We start from the raw sequence: 6422 nt of genomic DNA, 5'->3' as shown, positions 1-6422 counted from the left end.
GTACACTTGCGCAAACCCAAGTGTTATTGTCAATTGTTGCCATAGTCATTTCTTTTGAAATAATTTATTTTCAATTTGGTTATTTATAACAGCACTAACCTATTCTTTTTAATATTGTAATCTTCTTTCCAGGTGTTTATGAGCATAGATTGGATTATCAATTTACTCTCAGTAGACCTTGAAATTGAGCGAACTTTTAGACAAAGAATACATGAACGAATAGCTCAGAGATAGAACGAGATGAACCTTGGAAATCAAAATCAAGACCAAGGTAATGAAGCTGAACATGTACGAAATCCTATCCTCACTGCCGATGATAGGGATCGATGCATTAGATAATATGTTGTGCCACTTTTCAATGAGATAAATCCAAGAATTAGAAGGCCAGATATTGAGGCAACCCAATTCGAATTGAAACCAATGATGTTTCAAATGCTACAAATGGTGGGCCAATTTATTGGTATGCCCACAGAAGATCCACATCTCCACCTTCGATTGTTTATGGAGGTGAGTGAATCATTCAAGATAGCCGGTGTGACTGAAGACGCACTGAGGTTGAAGTTGTTTCTGTAATCGTTGCGAGATTGAGCACAAGCATGGCTCAATTTATTGCGACCAAGTTCTATATCTACATGGCAAGAATTAGCAGAGAGATTTTTGGTTAAGTATTTCCCGCCTAGCAAAAATGCTAAGTTGAGGAACGAGATAACAACTTTCCAAAAATTGGATGACGAGTCTTTGTATGAGGCTTGGGAACGATTCAAGTAGTTACTTTGTAAGTGTCCTCATCATGGGATTCCTCATTGTATCCAGTTGGAGACATTCTATAATGGTCTCAACACACATACAAGATTAATGGTAGATGCTTCTGTGAATGGTGAAATTTTGTCTAAGTCTTATATTGAGGCTTATAAGATCATCAAGAGGATCACGAGCAACAACTATCAATGGCCAAAAAATTGAACAGCTTGAGGAAGACGTGTAGCGGGGTTTATGAAGTTGATGTTCTGACTTCATTATCAGCTCAGGTATTGTCTATTTCCTCTATGTTAAAGCAGTTTACCGCTAATGGTGCTAATAATTTTGCAACTCAGCCACCAACCCCGTTTGAAGTAGTTTCCTATGTGTACTATGAGGAGGGTCATTCTTTCGAGAATTGCCCATTAAATCTTGAGTCAATATACTATGTGGGGAACCAACATCAAAATAGGAGTGGACAAGGACCCCAGTCCAACTTCTATAATCCTTCATGGCATAATCACCCCAACTTTTCTTAGAGCAACCAAGGAAATAGACCAAACAAAAACTTTATGTAGCATAGACCCAACCAATCTCAGGGGTTTAATCAACAAGCTCCAAAACCACCTCAAGCTAAATTATCAAATAGTTTGGAGAACTTGTTGAAAGCATACATGGCTAAGAATGACGCTTTGATCTAGAGTCAAACAGCAACACTAAAAAATTTGGAAAATCAAATGGGTTAGTTAGCTAAGGGAGGTTCGTAATAGACCACAAGGAACCTTGCCAAGCGATACTGAGAATCCAAGAACTTTATGTAAAGAACATATCAAGGCAGTGGCATTGTAAAGTGGTAAAATTCTGGAACCCGATTGATTGATGTTGAGGACAAGCTTGTTGAAAAGGGGGAAAGTCAACCAGCTGTTGAAGTCCCTACACCAAAAGAGTTAGAATCTGCAAAGACTGACAAGGTAAATCCTAACTTAGTGAATTTAGATACTTTAATATCTTCTTTGGATGCAGATTTACCTACTTAGAAGAGTTGTCCGATTCAACCGAAAGTTCCATCACCTCCATATCCATAAAGATTGCAGCAACACAAGCAGAAACATGAGGTGCAATTCAAGAAGTTTTTGTATATTTTAAAGCAATTACACATCAATATTCCATTGGTGGAGGCTTTAGAACAAATGCCAAATTATGTAAAGTTTATAAAGGATGTACTATCTAAGAAGAAACGACTGAGTGAGTATGAGACTATCGCTCTAACAAAGGAGTGCAGTGCGTTCCTACAGAACAAGCTGCCACTGAAATTGAAGGATCCAGGAAGCTTTATATACCCTGTAACATTGGTGGATCTTATTGTGGTAAAGCTTTGTGTGACTTAGGAGCAAGTATCAACTTGATGCCTAAGTCTATTTTCCAGATGCTAGGTATAGGAGAAGTAAGACCTACAACTGTGACGTTCCAGCTAGCGGATCAATCTTTAACATACCTCAAAGGAAAGATCGAATATGTTTTGGTAAGAGTCGATAAATTTATTTTTCCTGCTGATTTGATTATTCTAGATTTTGAAGCAAATAAGGAAGTGTCAATTATCCTTGGAAGGCCTTTCCTATCCACGGGAAGAAGGTTAATTGATGTGCAAAAAGGCAAACTCACCATGCGAGTTCAAGATGATTAGGTAACTTTTAACATTCTTAAAGCGATGAAATTTCCCTATCTGACAAAAGAGTGCTTAGTTAAGGAAGGAATAGAAACCTTGATTTCTATGGAAAGCCATCTTGAAGAAGATCCATTGGAGAAAGCCTTAGGGTTTAACCCTTTGAATGATGAAAAAGGTGAAGAAAACATGGCTGTGGTGGAAGCCAACCCAAGGAATTTTATTCAATCCACACAGTTTGAACTGTTGGAGTTGGAAGTCAGAGAATTTGTGCAACCCAAATTGTCAATTGACCACCTACACTCGAACTAAAGGTACTTCCTTCCTATTTGAAATACGTTTATTTAGGTAATTGTTCTACTTTGCCTGTGATTATTTTAGTCGAACTGACAAAAGATCAAGTGGAGCAATAAATTTCTATTCTAATGAAATTTAAAAAAGCAATTGGTTGGACTATAGCTGATATTCGAGGTATAAGCCCTTCATTTTGCATGCACAAAATTATTCTAGAGGAAGGTGAAAAAGCTCGAATTGATGGGCAAATGAGACTTAATCCTATTATGAAGGAAGTTTTGAGAAAGGAAGCGATCAAATGGCTAGATGCATGAATCATCTATCCTATTTCAGATAGTTCGTGGGTAAGTCCGGTATAATGTGTGCTGAAGAAAGGTGGAATTATGATTGTTGAGAATGAGCGTAACGAATTGATCCCAACAAGAACTATTACTGGTTGGAGAATTTTTGCTGACTATAGAAAGTTGAATAAAGCCACTCAGAAGGACCTTTTTCCGTTGCCTTTTATGGATTAGATGTTAGATCGACTGGCAGGTAATGAATTCTATTATTTTTTAGATGGTTATTCGGGATATAACCAAATAGTTGTCACTCTAGAAGAACAACGAAAAACAACCTTTACTTGTTCGTATGGTACATTTGCTTTTAGGCGAATGCCTTTTGGTTTATGCAATGCACCTACAACATTCCAACGATGCATGATGGCAATATTCACTGATATGGTTGAAAATTTTGTTGAGGTTTTCATGGATGATTTTTCTATTTTTGGTAACACTTATGATATTTATTTGAGTAATTTAGCTAAGGTACTAAAGAGATGCGAAGAGACGAATCTAGTCCTTAATTGGGAGAAATCCCATTTTATGGTTAAAGAAGGGATTGTCTTAGGGCATAGAATTTTAAAGAAAGGAATTGAAGTCGAAAAAGCAAAGGTGGACATAATTCAAAGATTACCGACCTCAATGTGAAAGGAGTTAAAAGTTTCTTAGGCCATGCCGACTTTTACCGAAGGTTTATCAAAGATTTTTTGAAAATTTCTAAACCACTATGTTCGTTGTTAGAGAAAGATACAGTGTTCGATTTCAACAAAGCATGTTTAGAAGCTTTTGAAGAGCTAAAAAAATGGTTAATCTCAGCCCCAATAATCATTACACCCTACTAGGGCACACCTTTTGAGTTGATGTATATGCAAGTGATTATGCTGTTGGAGTTGTGATGGGTCAAAGAAGGAATAAAGTGTTCAACCCCATTTACTATGCAAGTAAAACCAGCCCAACCCAATTATACGATAACTGAAAAGTATAGTTTTTACTTTTGACAAATTCCACTCATATCTTATAGGTACCAAGGTTACAGTATTTACTGACCATGCAGCCATTAAATACTTGTTCACAAAGAAATATGCGAAACCGAGGCTAATTCGTTGGATACTTTTACTCCAAGAATTTGACCTTGAGATCCAAGACAGAAAATGTGTTGAAAATCAAGTAGCTTATCATCTGTTGAGGTTGGAGCATGATGAGGTAACTCGATCACATGTGCCTATCAACGAGAATTTCCCATATAAGCACTTATTTGAGGTGAGTCGAATTCATGAAACGCCTTGGTTTGCTGATTTTGCTAATTATCTTGAATGTGGAATAATTCCTCGAGAATTGACATACCAACAAAGGAAGAAATTCCTTCATGATAGTTGATATTATTTTTGGTAGGACCCATTCTTGTTTAAATAGCGTGCAGATAATATAATCCAAAAGTGTGTAGCTAAAAGTGAGATTGTTGAGATCTTACATCATTGCCATTCATTCCAAGTAGGGGACACTTTGGTGGTGCACGTACCGCAGCAAAGATTTTGCAAGCAGGTTTCTTTTGGCCTACATTATTTAAAGATGCTTATGCTTATGTGAAGAATTGTGATGAATACCAAAGGAGCGGAAACATATCATGAATGAATAAGATACCCTTAACAAACATTTTGGAGATTGAATTATTCGACTATGGGGCATTGACTTCTTAGGACCGTTTCCTTTTTCATATGGGAACAAATACATCTTAGTTGCTGTGGATTATGTGTCCAAGTGGGTTAAAGCTGAAGCATACCCTACAAATGATGCTAAGGTAGTCACGTGATTCCAACATAAGCATGTGTTTACATTGGGACACCGAGAGCTATTATTAGTGATGAAGGTTCTCACTTTGTGAACAAATGGCTTAAGTGGTTGCTTGAAAAATATGATGTGAAACACAAGATTGCTACTGCTTATCACCCTGAGTCTAATGGGCAAGTTGAAAGAGTGAACCGTGAGATCAAAGGTATCCTTGAAAAGATAGTATGCCCTAGCAGAAAAGATTGGTCTCGAAGGCTCGATGACGCATTATGGGCTTATCGAATAGAATTTAAGACATCGTTAGGAATGACTCCTTATCGGCTAGTTTTTGGGAAGGCATGTCATTTTCCATTAGAGTTGGAGAATAGAGCTCATTAGGCTTTGAAGAAATTGAACTTTGATCTTAAGCAAGCCGGTGAGAGAAGGATGTTACAACTAGATGAGTTGGAAGAGTTGAGGTTATTTTCCTATGAAAATACCAAAATGTGTAAAGAAAGATAAAAAAAAGATGGCATGATAGTCATATATGACCCTACGAGTTTAAAGAAGGTCAGAAGGTTTTATTGTTCAAATCAAGGCTGGAATTATTTCCTGGGAAGTTGAAATCCCAATGGAAAGGACCTTATACCATCTATCGAGTTTATCCTTATAGAGCTATTGAATTATATGACAATTATGGAGGTACGCTTAGAGTTAATGGTCAACGTCTCAAACATTATTGGGATGGTGAAGTTGAGTGAGTTGAATCCTTGTTCAAATTAACAAACCCTTGGTTATTCACAAACTTGTTTTATAAATAAATAAATAATTAGGATTTATTTTCTTAATTTAGTACTTTTAATTAATTTTGTCTAAGGAGATTGGAACTTAAGCGGGACCGTTGTGACCCCTCCAACCTTTCCTAGGAATTAATTTAATGTAATTTATTGAGAAGAAATTTTCTAATTAAGACTTAAAATTTCTTTGAGTTTCATTTTTTTGTTTAAATTTTAAATTTTTATGTTAATAAAGGGGGTCAAATTTGGCCCAAGTACTAATCAGTTTCTTTAGTAAGATACAGTCTGAATTTGAGGCCCAAGACAACAAAAAGAGGAAAATTTCCACACCTATTGTCGCCACTTCCATTGCTTGCCACCCAAGTAACCCTAATGTAGCTAAGTTTTTGCTACATGTTGCCCTAAATTTTTCCTATATAAACCCCTCTTCATTCTACTATTTTTCATATCCCTCAAAGCAATTTGCTTAAACCCCAAAAAAATCCTAAACTTTTCTCTTGTGCCATCAACCTCAAATCCCGAAAGAAACCATAATTCTTTTCCCCTTTGCCGAAATCTCCTATTTCTGCCGCACAGAAATTTCCAGGGCATCAAGTCGCTGTCGCACGTAGCCGTTATCGACACCGTACACCACCATTGCCGCCACACGTTACCTTCACCGTCGTAACCTCTTCGTCGTCGCAAGGTTTGCCAAGCAAGTCCTACCCACTTGTCAAATTCTCTTCTTCCCCTGTAAGCAGAACTTTGCCGAATTTTTGAGAAAATACCATGTCTCGCAAAAGAACTAGATCGTCAAAGACTACTCCTGAAAACCCAATTGTGATCAATGAACAAGTGAAAGAG

The 6422-nt window shown here is 37.0% G+C and overlaps 1 non-coding gene across 1 annotated transcript; it reads right to left on the bottom strand.

Moving 5' to 3' along the window:
* Nucleotides 1-690: 690 nt before the first annotated feature.
* Nucleotides 691-797, bottom strand: LOC121229941 (small nucleolar RNA R71). Its single transcript, XR_005927892.1, has one exon. It is a non-coding gene; the product is annotated as a small nucleolar RNA R71 (small nucleolar RNA).
* Between the last annotated feature and the right edge of the window lie 5625 nt (nucleotides 798-6422).

The sequence above is a fragment of the Gossypium hirsutum genome, chromosome A05, assembly GCF_007990345.1.
Source record: "Gossypium hirsutum isolate 1008001.06 chromosome A05, Gossypium_hirsutum_v2.1, whole genome shotgun sequence".
Lineage (NCBI taxonomy): Eukaryota > Viridiplantae > Streptophyta > Magnoliopsida > Malvales > Malvaceae > Gossypium > Gossypium hirsutum.
The sequence above is the reverse complement of the archived record's forward strand: the minus strand, read 5'-3'. Positions and strand labels throughout refer to the sequence as shown.